At 46.8% G+C, this 15,704-nt stretch overlaps 1 protein-coding gene across 7 annotated transcripts in view; it reads right to left on the bottom strand.

Moving 5' to 3' along the window:
* AFAP1 (actin filament associated protein 1) overlaps positions 1–15,704 on the bottom strand; it is a 146,562-nt gene that overhangs the window by 80,592 nt on the left and 50,266 nt on the right. For 3 of the 7 annotated variants that reach the window (XM_027599148.2, XM_027599141.2, XM_027599142.2), the window contains one exon: positions 6,531–6,718. The exons of 1 other annotated variant lie outside the window; for it this stretch is intronic. The gene's annotated coding sequence lies outside the window, so the exon portion shown is untranslated. Of the gene's footprint in view, positions 1–993; positions 1,122–6,530; positions 6,719–6,897; positions 7,031–10,568; positions 10,714–15,704 lie in introns of those variants that run through there. 3 more of the 7 variants (XM_027599143.2, XM_027599144.2, XM_027599145.2) reach the window with 3 other exon arrangements.

The following is a 15,704-nucleotide window of genomic DNA, read 5'->3' as shown; positions in this document are numbered from 1 at the left end:
TTGCTTTTGCTCTGAGGCAGTCATTTTCATCTAGGAGACGCTCCAAAGCCATGCTGCCAACAGATGGAGTCATGACCCAAAAGCCTGACATCATCATGGTGTCAATTGCATGATATTAAATTTCATTGTCGAGAAGGAGATGGAAGTTTAAAATGCCAAATAGTTTTCAAATAACCACCAGGACGTGGTTTCAGAAACTCAACACCCAACTCTGCCTTTGCAGGGCTGGCTCCATTCCCAGGAAGGCTGTGAGCATGTTTGTGCAGTTAGCAAAGACACCGGATGCCAAGGAGAATTTGGGTGCGGACTCCTGACCATATCTTTTCCTTCTAGGATCATGGCCGACTCAAGACCCGACTACGCGGCTGGAGTCAGCAATTTCCAAATCATGGTGTGAACCTTTCGGGGACCCCGAAACCTTTTACAGCATGCAGGAGGCCCAACTATTTTCATAACACAGAAACACGCATTATTCTCCTTTTCCTGTGTCAGTGGTTAGGGGCTATGCTGCCAGCCTCTTAGCACAAATCAAAGCAGGGACACCAGACTAAACGAGCAGTCACTGTATTCTTCACCACGCACTGACAGTAGAAATGAAAATGTCACACTGTCACTTAAGAGTGTCTTCGATGGAGCGGTACAAAGCGCTGCTTTTATTAAATCTCAGCCCTGGAGGATGCACCTTTTTGGGATCCTGTGTGAGGGAGTATGCAAACTGCCCCTCTCCTGCCAACCGACGGACAATTGCCGTCAGAGGAAAAGCAAGTGTGCGCTGTTTGAGGCGCACGTCAGACTAAGCTGCTTTTCTCATGTGGCCCCAAAGAAGAAATGATACACAAACTACAAGGATGCACACTGAGTGTATGACCGACATCCTCCCAAAAGGGAACAAAGTGACCTTACCATGTCAAGGTAAACAATGACAGCATTGGTTGCCAACGATAAAATTTGAGCTTCCAAACGAAAGTGAGAATTTTGAACACTTGTACCCACCACTGTGAGCATGACAGCTTCTCAGCAGAGACTCTCCTGATCAGATCGGGACAGACACTGGCCAACAGGCTTTTCTGATCTAGTATAATGCGGTATGTCAGCTTTTAGAAGATCCACACCACTCCGTGAACAGTGAGGTCACAAAAATCACACATCGGCGAGGATCCGTCTAACGTACAAAATAAGCGGAAATAGTCTAATGTAACAGAGGATGAAGCATTCTATGATTCAGCTTCAGATTCCAAATAGCAACTAACTTTTAAGAAACTACCCCTTGCCAGTTTTTGGTGTAGTATCAAAGAAGAATATTGACAGTTTTCTGAAGAGGCACTGAAGTACTCTTCTCTATGTATCTGTACGAGCCAGATTTTCTTTATGTGCTTGCTCTAAAACAATGCTCCACAACAATCTGAATGCAGAAACAGATGCGAGAATCTAGCAATCTTTATCAGACCAGATATGGGAGATGCTTGCAAAAATAGAAAACACGCCACTCTCTCACAAATCAGCTTGTTTTGGAAAACGCAGTTACTTTTCATAAATATATTTTAATGAATTAATAAATATCTTAAAAATCTGCCACTTTTTAATTCGAATATGAGAAATGTATACAGATATACCCACATAAATAAAAGCTCTTTGGAATGTTCAATATATATTTTGAGACCAAAAAGTCCCAAGCAAAAAAGTTCAGTCCATGGGATTCTTTCCAAGTCTACAACACTCTTCAGGACTAAAGATATTAACTGAGGCCATGGTGCTGTCACTACCAAAGCTCTCATAATTTTAGGTAAGTCTAGGACAGAGAAATGGCAAATGAGTCCAAAGTGGGCAAGGTGTATTCCTGAGCTGTTCACTTGTCCTAACTGAATGACTTTTTGCTCTATGAAATGAAGAAGTTGGATTAAATAAGTCTTTTAAGGTCCTTTTTCATTAGTAAAACAACTTCTCGATGATTGTAAGGGGAAAACAATCTCATCTATCCTCTAAGAATGAAGGGCTGCCAGCATTATTCATAAGAGCCAGAAGGTAGAAACAGCCCGCATATCCACTGATGGATGATGACTGCAGAGAGCGATGTGGTCTCTGTATGTGATGGGGTACCACTCAGCCTTCAGAAGGAAGGGCATTCTGACACCTGCTACAACGCAGACGAACCTTAAGGACACCATGCTGCGTGAAGTAAGCCAGTCACGGGACAGGTACCGTATGATTCCACTTAAACGAGGTACTTAGAGTCGTCGAAGTCATCGAGACAGAAAGTGCAGTGCTGTTTGCTGGGGGCCGAGAGGGAGACTGGGGAGTTAGTGTTCAATGGGTGTCTTCAGTTTGGGGAGATAAGTTGCAGTTGGGGAAGATGAAGCAGTTCTGGGACGGATGGTGGTGACGGCCGCATGCCAGGGTGAACGTGTTGAATGACACTGAACTGTACATTCAAAAAGGGTGAAGATGGCAAATTTTATGATACATATATTGTACCACAATAAAAAATATCAACCTCGTCCAGAAATCAATGGGTGGCCATCAGCAGAGATGTTAAAAAATGCTTATGGGCCTATGTGAAACTCACAGCACCCCATCTTCATTCATATATTTTCTTATTAAAAACGCCTCTCTTGTAGCTAGCCAAATGACATTTATCCTGTAAGGTTTCACTTAGGTGCCAGCTCGCAGCATCAAAATGTCTGAAGAGGACCTCAGACTGAGTCTGTCCTGTCTCTGCCCTGAGCTCCCTGACAGACTTCCCATGGAGGACTCACGGAGACCCCTCCCGGCTGGGAGCTGGCCGTAACCATGGTGGGGGACACCTGCCCGGCTGTGCTCCCCGGCTCAGAGACCGGCACCTTCTGCCACACGTGGCCTCTGGGCGGCCACAGCCACCATAGCCACCTCCCACTCCCAGGTTATAACTCTCTGGGCCGCCCTAACCCAAGCTGGCCAGTCCGACTCTCCTTCTGGAGGAGTTTTGCCTGGGACTAGGAACTCGTGGGCAGTTGGGATCTCTGGAGCTGAAGACATGTGGACACAGGAACCAGGTACAGCATGTACGTGCTGGAGGGAGGAGTCAGGACCAGAGGAGGAAAGGACCCGGTTATCAGCACGTGGGGGAGCACAGGCAGACATGCTCAGGCACCAGAGACCGGGTGAGGCGAGAGGAAGAGACAGACAGAAAGACTCTGACGGGCTTCACGAGACCTTCCTGGGCTCTCCTTTGTCACCTGCGCACCTGAACTGCACAGCATACCTGCATTGTTCTAACAAATGTTCATTTCACTGATTTTTACTAAGCTGCCCTGCATGGTTTTCTTTTCACTGAAATCTCAGACCAAGACTGCAAAGCACAAGACAGCTCTCCCCACTGCGGGGTGCAGAACCTCCCAAATCAGAGAGTGTGATCATCAGAAAAGTTACTCCTTTTCAGGATCTTCACAGACTAAACAAGCCACATTCTACCCTTAACTGTCCCTTCAAACACTCAAAGCCCACAGCATCCCCTTTCTCCCAGCCTGCTCTCATTAATCACCCCCAACTGGCTCCTCCCCACGGGGGTCTTCCTAATTACCAAAGTTCCTTTGTCTTGCAGCAGCCAAACCGATAACCGGATATCAAGTGATCTGTGGGTCGGTTTTTGTTTTGTGGCACAATGCGCACAGAAAGCTCGCGAGTCTTGACGCAGAGCTCACAAGTAAAGAACTGACACCTTCTGACGACCCACTACCCACGATGCCCCCTCCTCCCGGGAATGCTGCAGAGACACCTCCCCCCCTCCGACCCCATCCTCAGGGGCATGAGAAGCAAGCAATGGTCTGGTTACCTGTCTTTGAGCAAATGCTCCCCCAGTGGCCTCAAATGCCCGCACTGTGCTAGTCCCTGGACAGGTGTGAGTTCACTTTGCTCCCAGAGACCCCGATGGGTTAGATGGTGTTATCAGCCCCAGTTTACAGCTGAACAAACAGAGGCTCAGAGGGGTTGCCAAAGGCTACAAGACACATAAGTGGCTAAGTCTCTGCAGCTAATAATTTGCTCACAGCCACACGGCAAGACCACAGCAGTGAGAACCTGAGCGCAGATCTAACTCCAAAGGTCCTGCTTCAACCATTGCATGATAATCATTCCATGACTGCTTTCTGAGATGACCCCGACCTGGTGAGATGCCTCAGCCATTTTTTTAAGAGCGATAACATGGTCAGATAAAATTAAGAACACACATCCTAGAAAAAATTAGGAGGGTGATCCATTTCACCAGAGCCTCCACGGTGCCCTGTAGAGTATTATAATCATGTACTGAGCCACCTACCTCCCTCAATGGACTGCCTGTCCTGGTATGCACGGACAGCGTCCCATCATCGTTGGGTTCCTTCTAGTGCCCATGAGCTCGGCAAATGCGTGTTGAAGGTAGGGGCATGACATCCCATAGCTCACAGACATGCCACCAAGGCAAGGGAGGAACGAGAAGTTCCTGTACGCAGGCGCCTGGGTGGCTCAGTCAGTTAAGCGTCTGCCTTCGGCTCAGGTCATGATCCCAGGGTCCTGGGATCGAGCCCTGCATCAGGCTCCCTGCTCCTCGGACAGCTTGCTTCTCCCTCTCCCTCTGCCCCCCCCCCCCAATTGTGCTCTCTTTCTCACACTCTTTCTCTCTCAAATAAATAAATAAAAAGAACTTCCTGCACCCAATTTTCAGTTTAAAATTCTTAATATGAATGTGCCTGTCCCGTAAGTCTAGTAGAGTCCAGAAGGAACTGGTACACATATGCTTACAAAGGGGGTGGCGCCGCACGACTCCGGTCTGCAGGACGCCCAGGAGGCATGAGGAGCCCGCATCTGGCGGCACCCCCACGCTGTCTTGCCAGCTCTGAGCCAGCCCTCGTAGCACAGGCACAGCGATCCAGCGTCCAGGGATTCAGGTGAGGTTTTCAGAGACATATCCTAAGTGCTCTTCACCACGTGCCACCCAGGACTTACCTTCCCGATATCCAGCTTTTCCACTGCCTGACACTGGCTCCCTCCGGGGTCTCCAGGGTCAGGAAACACTCACAGGTGCCCCCTGGCCTCCCCCAGCACTCCCAGCCCAAGTCCTCGTTATGATACAGGTCTATGTCCCTCCGCAAAGTTCATCACTCCCTAGAGACGTCGCATAGAGAACGAGAGCTGCCACCAAGCACTGACCACGTGCCAGGCAACACGCTAAGTGCTTCGTTGTCACACTAGCTCTATGACACAGGACTTATTTTCACCATGTTACAGATGAAGAAACTGAGACTGAGAAAGGTTATGTTCTGGTCCAAGGTCACACTGTTCAAAATAAGAGGCAGGATGGGCGCCAGAACCAAATCTGCTTGGTTTCCGCGCCTCTGCTCATGACACCACCACACTGCACATTTTGCTCATGGTGGACAAGGACGTTCGCTCCCCTTAGGTTATGTTCCTCGGTGTTCGCGCTCAAATAACCGCCTTCCCATGACACGGAGCAGGCTCTCTACACGATCCCATCCTTCAAGGACATTGCTCAAATTGCGCCTTACAGGGTTGTTTCACCAGTGGTTCTGATATTAAAAAACAGCATCTTACAACTGTAGATAATTCATCCAACTCCCTCAACCTCCTGATGAGAAAGAAGGCTCAGAGGATCGGAGGCTCACCAAGGGCATGGTCTGCTCCACCACTCCCATCTGTACACCCAGAACACAGGCCAAAGGGCTTTGCGTTCAGAGGAACCACTAGTTATATTCTACCGTATAAAATACTCCCAGGGTATTTTATCCCTTTACCCTCACAATCCCATGGTTATCTTTGAAACATCACAGACGGCAGATAAAATGAAGAAAGGTGCAGAGCCTGACCCAGGACAGGAAGCAAAGCAGGGACACATCCACCCCAGACCCAGGGCTCCTACCTCCTTTGTTCGACCCCCTAACCCTCACACCTGTTATCCTCCTCGGGGCAGAATGGGACTCACTGAACATAGACTGGGATCAGGGCACAGGTGTAAGTCAGTAACTCCCAGAAAAAAATTTTTTTTTCCTCAAATGCCTACACCACAGAGAAGATCTGGCTATAGAATTTACGATTCCCAAGGCAACAGGGAAATCACCTGGAGGCATTTCAGGATATATTCTATGCATCTGAAAAGCAGCACTCCCTTCTCCCTAGCCAAAGGATTTTTGCACTAAATCAAGTGACTCTGCTCTGTCTTATGTGGTCAGTGTCTTCCACGGTCCTATGTAAAGAGGGAAAGCGTGAGTAAAGGCTGGACAGCACAGCAGACTAGCAATTCAGTCCAGCGACATGCTTCCTCTGTAATCAACCCCTCTACTCTCGAAAGCAAACCTCTGACTCAGGTTGGGCAGTGGGTTCATTTATTTCAACAACATAAAAGAAATGGGCTTTTGTTTGTGGGACCCAAAAGCCACTTCAAAGGAATTTGATTCACCTGAGTGCCTAGATCACGGAATTTGAAAGCCAGAAGGGCCCGTGGGGTCCAGGGCCTTTATTTCACATGGAAGGAAGCTGGGGCCCAGAGAAGGAAAGTGACCTACCTGCTGAAGTCTCACAGGATTTGGTAAAAAGGCTGGAACCAGGAGCCGGGAGGCCTGACGGCCAGGCAGGAGTGTCCTGGTCTGCACGGAACAGTCTTCCTCACACGCCTCCGCCAGGCGCGAGCACGGAGCGCCCAGGGTCCACCTGCAGGTTCTCAGGAAACCAAACCACTCTTTGAGAGCAAATCCTGCAAACGAGAAGAAATGCCTGCTAGGACTGGCTCTGGGAAGACACAGTTCACTACACAGAACTTGCTGCTGCTTGGTCAGAAAAGGCAAGGAACAGTCCACAGATTCACGTCACTCCAAGGGTCACAGGCACCGACTACACACATGGCCACATCCACGTTCTCCGCAGTTTGCAAACCTCAGTGACGAGCGAGAGACCTAATGCTGTCTGCGTCCTCAGTTCTAGTCAGTGTCACCAGACAGCACGAGGGCAGTGGGGCATCTTTCCAACACCACGTGTTCATCTGAAATCCCTCCTAGGTAGCTCTTCCTTTCGGGGTCCTAACCTAGTGCACAGAAACTAGACGTGGGTAACTTCCCTCACCTAGTCTCCGCTAAAAACAAGTACATGCTTCCTCCTAACTCCCCAGTGCCCCTGGCTCTCCCGCTCCCAGCCACACACCCCCAGCCCCAGCCGGCACCCTGACCTGCCAGCTTCCATGTGCCCTTCTCACTGTGTGATCCTCTGGGGTTCCTGCCCGCCATAGCCAGGGTTACCTCCTCTGCCAGCCAGCCCACCTGGATCACCTGGCTGACTCTCCTCCCTGCCCCTTTATTTGTGATTGCCCCTGCAATTGCTGCCAGTCCCCTAGAGTAGAGAGCACGTCTAGAGTGCAGAGGTCATTCCATCCACCCTGACCCCTCCTTCCCAGAATCTCTCTATGCCTCTACTCAGTCTCTCCTCATCTGCTGCTCCTTAGGAGGAGCCCAGCCTTTGCAGCCACACAAATCAGGCCCAAATCCCAGTTCTGAGTCTTCCTAGTTGTGTGACCTTGGGTAAGTGAGTAATTCCCCCAAATTATCTCATGCTTAAAATGAGATGCTGATTATGCATCTCAGTATTGTAATGAGGATTAAAGGAGTTGCTCTACATACAGAGCCAAGTATTTCACAAATGGTAGCTATTATCATTACGATTAGCATATGCTTGTCTTACTAGAACTTCACTGTATGACTTGGGATCAGTGAACACAGTAAGTGAACACTGCCCACACACTTCTTATCTTCTCAACTATGGCATCCTTAAATATCTGCCCCCCTCCTTTAAGAAAAGTCAGGAAATACTATCCTGTACAACTCTGTGCAAATACATTTGAAACTAGGTGAAATACATAATTTCACAGATAAGAATACAATTTACCAAATTGTTTTAGAAAGCATACACAGATCGATTTTCCATAGAAGTAGAGAAAGTTGTCAAAGAATTAGCCTCACAAATAAAAGCCCCAGGCCCAGATGGTTTTACAGGGGAATTCTACCAAACCTTAAACACCAAACCCTACTACACAAATTCTTCCAGAGGGTAGATACATAAAATTTTCAAATACTTTCTTTTTTTAGAAGTAAGTACAAAAGTGATGCCTAAACCTGATAGAGACCACCCCCCCAAAAAAAACCCAAAGACTATTGTTACTTACAAATATCAATGCAAAAATCCTAAATAAAATATTAGCAAACAGAAATCAACACAATACATTAATAGCACACCATGACCAAAGGGGGTTCATTCTAGGAATGCAAGGATGACTCAACATTAGAAAATCTACTAATATAATTCATCATATTAATAGATCTCATGAGAAGATCATGATTCTCTCCACAGATCATGGAAAAGCCTTCAATAAAATGCAGTACTCATTCCTGCTTTTTCAAAAAAGTCAATAAATGGGAACTGATATACTTTCTCCACTTGATAAAATATATGTACTAACTACTATAGGCTGAATGTCTGTGTCCCTCCCAAAATTCATATGTTGAAACCTAATGTCCAATGTGATGGTATCAGGAGGCGGGGCCTTTGGGAGGTGATGAGGTCACGAGGGTGGAGCCTTCACAAAGCGGATTAGTGTCCTTGCCCCTTCCCCCTGTGAGGACGACAAGTGGGCACTCTACAACCCAGAAGGCCTTCACCAGAACCCGTCCCAGCTGGAGCCCTCTCAGACATCCAGCCTCCAGAACTGAGAGAAATAAATTTCTGTTCTTTACAAGCCACCCGGTCTGTGGTATTTCGTTATAGCAGCCCAAAAGGACTAAGACACAGAGACAAACAAAAACAAGAACAGCATCCTAGTCAGGGAGAAGGACTTTAGGCACTCCTGGTAAGGTCAGAGACAAGTCAAGGAGGCCCGTTTGCTCCACTGTCTTTAACACTACGTTGGAAGTGTTAGCCAATGCAATGAGAAACGAGGAGGCAATGAGAAACTTAAGGATGGAAAAGAAAAAATGAAATGATCTCTGTTTGCAGCTGATATGAAATTATATAGAGAGAACCCAGGATAATCAATGATAAAACTACTATAAATAATTAAAAACCTGAATAAAGTAGTAGAATATGTAGAAACTACTCCTTCTCACATATTAGTTTTTTACCAAACAATACTAGAAGACAGAATGAAAAAGAGTATCTCATTTAAAAGCAATTTAAAAAAAGGTAAAACACTTAAATTTAAAAAGAAATGTGCAGAACTTCCATACAGAAAACCTAAGACATTCCTGAAAGACAAAGAAGTAAATCTGAACAAATGGAAAAGTGTCCCTTGCCTATGGAGAGGACAACTTACCATCAGAAAGATGTGAATTCTCTCCACGTTCACAAATAAATTTAATATACCAGGGAGCATGCAAGGATATTTAAGAACAAGGAAGAGGGACTGGACCTCTCCCCTATCAAAACATAATATAAAGCTTATATCATTAAAAAGGTGTGAGGGGCCCCGGGGTGGCTCAGCTAGTTGAGCATCTGACTCTTGGTTTCGGCTCAGGCCATGATCTCAGGGTCCTGGGATGGAGTCCTGCATAAGGCTCTTATGCTCAGCAGGGAGTCTGCTTGAGATTCTCTCTCTCTGCCCCTCCCCCAGCTCATGCTCGTGCTCGCTCTCTCTCTCTCTCTAAAATAAATAAGCAAAATCTTTAAAAAAAAAAAAAGTGTGATACTGGCACATAAATTCCCAGTTGGATCAATTCTGCATAATAGTCAACAAACAGGCCTATATATTTAGACATGTGGCCTCTGATAAAGGCAGTGTCTCAAACCCAATGGGGAAGAGACAGACCTCTTAATTGGAGTTAGGACAACTGGTGGTCACTTGGGGAAAGAAGAAAGATAAATTTAAATACTTAACATCATACACCAGAAAAAACTCCAAACCCCTTGAGAACCAAGATATTTTTTAAAAAGTAAGACCATTCAAGTCCTCGAAGAAATAGGTTAATTCTTCTATAACCCTGGTGGGGGAAAAGATTTTCTCCCTAAGACTCCAAATGAGATGTCACAAGAGAACACAGGGCAGGGTGGACTGCGCTGTGCAGCTCACGGCCGCCTCCCCCCACTCGGGGCTCACACCTGCGGCGCACCCACCGCCCGGCCTACACACCTCTCTTCAAGCTGCCCGTCTCCAGAGGCTCAGTCACTACACAGCTGGGGAGCTGATTCCACAAAAGCCCCCTCCTCCCTCTCCCTCAGGACCACCGTGCTGGATTTGAGGGTCCAGTCAGGAAGCAGTTGCTAAACCACGGCTGGTCCCAGGACCAACCTGCCTCTCAGAAAACGCCCTTGTCCCCTGCCGTCTTCCTTTCAGTGACTTTTCCTGATGTTGTATCAGAATCTTAACTAGCCTCTGCTTATTCTTCCAGACTCCTCTCTTTCCACTCCCATGCTGTGTTTCATGCTGCAGCAAACGGCGTGCTTTCACACACGCATAAGGCTCGCTGGAGCCCGTGGACCGCGGCACGGACGGCTGCCCTTGGTGGTGGGCCTCATCCCTGCACGCCCGGCTCGCCCTCGCACACACCCACTGCCACACCTCTTACCTGGCTGCCTCCTACCTGCCCGCCCTGGGAGGCAGCTCCGTCCCCACCGGGCGGGCCTGCCTCCATCACAGACCCTGGCTTCTGCTGGAATTACAGGTAAATCTGTCTGTCCACTCCAGCAGGCAGCCGGCATCTGAAGTCAGGGACTGTTGCCTCCTCTCTGTGCCTAGCACACCCAGCAGAGCTCCTGAAGCGGGAGCCAGGATCCAACGGACACGCGCAGTGTGTTTGGTGAATTCATTCACTCGTTTGTTTCTACGTCTCCATAACAGACAAAATTCCTGAGATTTGTTTGGAAGAGAAAGTTGCAGAGAAAAATACCCCGGATTGTCCTCTCATAGCAACCATGTCTTCTGTGATATTCTTAGAACACGCGCATCAAAAGTGGCAAAAGAAGGATTCTGACAAGGTCACTGTCTCGGACAGGCTGACCACCGTTTGGTCGGGGCCCTTCTCTGTCAGCAGAGACACCGAGGAGAATATCTGGGGGTGCGCTCAGGACAGAGAGAACTCATGTGGCACTGGAGCAAAGGAGCTGATACTCAAGCACAGCGCTTGCATATTTTCCCTTATAGGGTTACAGTGAGGACTCTTCATGCAGACTCTTGCAAATATTTCCACAGGCCCCTGCAGATCATCTAAATGGGCTGCCGCAAGGTTGGGCTGAGAGATCTCAGGAAAAGCAGCACAGCTTTAGACGCTGTCTGGTTGGAAAGTTCCCCTCAGCTAGACCACATCTAAAATTCCTCAGAACTCAGATGACCGGGATGTGAATGACCGGATGGAGGGCTCCGAGCACAAGCCACCAAACTCCTTTGACTCCCAGCGCCCTGTCTACACCGCAGGGATAATAACAGTTATGTGCCTCACAAGGCTGCTGGAGATCCAAAGAAGGCTATAAATAAAAGCCGGGGATTTTAGGGGCATTCCATTAAGGCTAGTTCAATTTGACTCTGAAAAGTTAAATAAGGTTTCTACTTGTCACTCTGGCGTCTGGACCTCTGACGGTGATGGTTAGTTCTAGCACTGACTGAAAATTGGATCTGTGAAAGATTTATCAATATCCCAGAGGAAAGCCTGCATTTCTACAAGAAGCGTGCATATATATGCACGTTCTAAGTCCTGAGAATCTTCCTTTCTGGATTATAGAGAGCAAAAAGCCCCCAGAGGAATTAATGTAAAAATCTGCAGATCATATTCCTTCCGACAATCATCGTGATTCACAAAAATCAGATTAACACGTGGATAGAGGGGCACCTGGGTGGCTCAGTCGTGTAAGCAACTGCCTTCAGCTCGGGTCATGATCCCAGGGTCCTGGGATCGAGCCCCACATCGGGCTCCCTGCTCGGCGGGAAGCCTGCTTCTCCCTCTCCCACTCCCCCTGCTTGTGTTCCCTCTCTTGCTGTGTCTCTCTCTGTCAAATAAATAAAATCTTAAAAAAAACCCAAAAACATGGCGCCTGGGTGGCTCAGTCGTTAAGCGTCTGCCTTCAGCTCAGGTCATGATCCCAGGGTCCTGGGATCGAGTCCCACATCGGGCTCCCTGCTCAGCGGGAAGCCTGCTTCTCCCTCTCCCACTCCCCCTGCTTGGGTTCCTGCTCTCGCTGTCTCTCTCTGTCAAATAAATAAATAAAATCTTAAAAAAACAAAAACAAAAACACATGAATAGAAAAAGTAAGCCCTAAGGAAAGATCCTTCTATTATTTCATAGAAAGCAAAAGAAGAACAAAACCTAGATCAGGCAGTGTCTTTTATAATAATAATGATATGTGTAACTTGACTTCCGGGTTCCTGAAGCCTCATTCCTAAGTTGGGAGGAGACTACGGATAAAAATCAAGCTGGCTGCAAACAAAGTTTTCAGTATACTGTTGAGAGCACAGTATTTCTATTCTATTAAGCCAGTTATTCAGGAGTAAGTTGTGAAACATCAACTGTGCTCAAGACACTAGTCAAAACTGAAAGCAAGCCCAGCTTCCAAGGGTTCATGACCTAGAGCAGCAGATAAACATTTGTCTGTGAAAAGGAGAGTTGCTGAAGGTTTTCAGAAAAGGTGGCATTGGTGGGTCCTCATCTCTGCAAAGGTGATTCGGACAGTGGCATTCAGGAGGACCTGGCATAAACGGGGCTGGTGCAGGAAGAGGCACGCTGGGCAGGGGAACAGAACAACAGCCATAGCGGGATGGAAAAGGAAAACGCAAATCTGTGTGCTGTTCACTGGACTAGATTTTAAATATTTACGAAAAACCAACCTCAGTGCCTAGTACTTGGGTACCTAAGTGCGGGATATACAATAATAAGTAAAACAAACATGATCTCTTACACTCAAGTTAGAGAGACAAACAGTTCGCAACTAAATTAAAAAAAAAAAAAAAAAAAAAAACAGCCAGAAAAGAGGATTGATGCTATGAATGAAGTATCTAGCCAACCATTTTATGTCAAATTTTCTAGCTCCAAATCCCTACTTCATTTCTGAGGTCCTTTGCCCTTAAGAATGGTTCTATATAACTGGAATCTGAAGTTTTGGGGGAAAAAAAAAAAAAAAGAACGGTTCTGTCTTCACAATGGTCAGAAGATGGCAGCCACCCAAGTGTCCACTGATGGATCAACACATAAACAAAGTGTGGTCCATTCATACAACAGAATACTATTCAGCCTTAAAAAGGAACGAAACCCTGACACACACTAGAACATGGGTGACACCATGCTAAGTGAAGTGAGCCAGTGACCAAAGGACAAATATTGTAGAATTCCACTTAGATGAAGTCTTTAGGTAAGTCAGATCCATAGACACAGAGTGCAGACGGGGGAAGCCAGGGGCTGGGGGACAGACAGAAGGGGAGTTAGTGTTTAACAGGTACAGAGTTTCAGTTTGGGAAGATGGGAAAGTTCTGGAGATGGAGGGTGGTGATGTACAACAGTGTGAATATGCTTAATGCCACTGAATTCTATACTTAAAAACGGTGAAAATGGTAAATTTTACTGCAATTTTTTAATTTATTGAGGTGCAATATTATATATGTTACATATATAATATTTAATAATATTGTATTAGTTCCAGGTATATCACACAATTTATAAAGGAATGAATGAACGAGTAAGAATGGCTCCATGTCCCCTGCTCATAAAGTGCCCAAGCGCCCCCTGAGCGGAGTGTAATGTGTCCAGCAGTGAACCCTCGTGAGTGAGGCCCCAGCATCCTCACAGATGCACCACCTTCCACACCCCGCCTCTCTGTGTTTCTGGGCCGCCCGGTCCAGCTACTGTTCCTTCTTTTCAGAACATTCCCACGTTCCTGCCTCCAACTTGCCTCCTGTGTTCTGAAATAGGCCTGCCCTAGTGCTCAACTTCTCTGCCAACCAGGATTTCTGTGGGTAAAACCAAGTGCCACCCCTCTCTGCAAACTCTTCCCAGACCAACTCAGGGGAGGATGGACACCCTGGTCTGGCTACTCCCCTGCCAGTTTTTCTACAAAATCATCAGCTTCTCACTAGCAATGAACAACTGAAAAGTGAAAGAACAAGAAAAACTAGTTCCATGTATAATGGCATTAAAATACATGAAATACCCACCGAGTTTAACAAAATATGTGAAAGATCTATACACTGACACCTAGGAAATGTTGCTGAGAAAATGTAATGAAGACCCAAATAAAAGGAGAGACACCACATTCACAGATTGGAAGATTCTGTACGGTTAATATAGTCACTGTCCTCCCAAACTGTTGCAGAGACTCAACACAATCCCACTCAAGATCCTAGCAGAGCTTTTTGTGAAAAGGAAAAAAAAAAGGCTGATTTTAAAACATATGAAAATGAAACAAACAAGAATAGACGCATGGGGAGAGGAAAAGCACTGCTGGGGGACCTCGCCGAGCTTTAAGACTTACTACAAGGCTACAGTAACCAACCCCATGTGGTACTGGCATCAGGAAGGACAGTGAAACAGAGCAGAGTCTAGAAATAAGCCCACACAAACGGCCAACTGGGTTTGGAAAGATGCCAAGGCACCTCGATGGGGAAAGAAGAGTCTTTAGAACAAGGGGTGCTGAGCAAGTGGGTAGGGGAAAAAGTGAACTTGACCCCCTGCATCACACCATATACAAAAATGAACTCAAATGGATCAGAGACCTGAATGTAAAAATTATGACCATAAAACATCTAGAAGAAAATGTGGGAGCAATTATTTGTGACGCTGGAGTAGCCCAAGATTTCCTAGGATAGCACAAAGTACTCACATAAAATTTAAAAATTAATAAATTGGACTTTTTGAAGGAACTCACTAGGAAAATATTTGCAATACACACATTTCACAAAGCACTTACGCCTATCCGTTGAATACTGAGAACGTACAAACGACGCAACCAAAAAAACCAAGCAACGGAGTCAGACACTTTGTACCCAGGAAAAGACACAAACGGCCAAGATACACATAGAGACGTGTTGGTATCGTCCGTCGTCAGGGTCAAGCAGGTTGAAATCACGGTGAGACACGCCTCTACCTGCAGCACAGTGACCAGAGATTTCTAAGGCTGGTAACATCAAGCTCTGACAAAATGCAAGCAAGCAGTGCCCCCCCACCTTCCTGGGGGGAGCCTCCACGGCGCCAGCCACCTCGAACAGTCTGACAGTTTCTTGTAAAGTGAAATGTACGTTTACCACGTGATCTAGTAATCCCACTCCCGGGTATTTACCAGGAGAAATCACTGCATGCGTCCACACATACACATTAGCAGCTTCACTCCTAACAGCCAGGAACTGCACGTAACCTAAATGACCATTAGCAAATACGGGGATATGCAAATTATGATGTATTCGCACAACGGAATACAGAATACTTCAGCGCAGTGAAAAGAAATGAACCATCCACACGCGTAACTTGTGAAGGAAGCATGAAAAGGCACACCGTATGATCCATTTTTATGAAATTCCAGAACCAGCAAAGCTAACGTACAATGACAGACAGCAGATGGGTGGCTGTCCCGGTCTGCGCAGGGAATGACACGTCCTGTGGGAGTCGAAGGACTCAGACTCCGGGGGTTGAAGGTGACCACGTTAGAGGCAGACAGTTTAAGAGCTGGGAGAAAACCCTGCCTAGTCAAGATGAAGTCAAACTAAACAGGAGACACTCTGTATATTA

This window comes from Zalophus californianus, chromosome 2 (assembly GCF_009762305.2).
Source record: "Zalophus californianus isolate mZalCal1 chromosome 2, mZalCal1.pri.v2, whole genome shotgun sequence".
Lineage (NCBI taxonomy): Eukaryota > Metazoa > Chordata > Mammalia > Carnivora > Otariidae > Zalophus > Zalophus californianus.
Note: the sequence above shows the minus strand (reverse complement) of the source record. Positions and strands in the feature narration are given on the sequence as shown.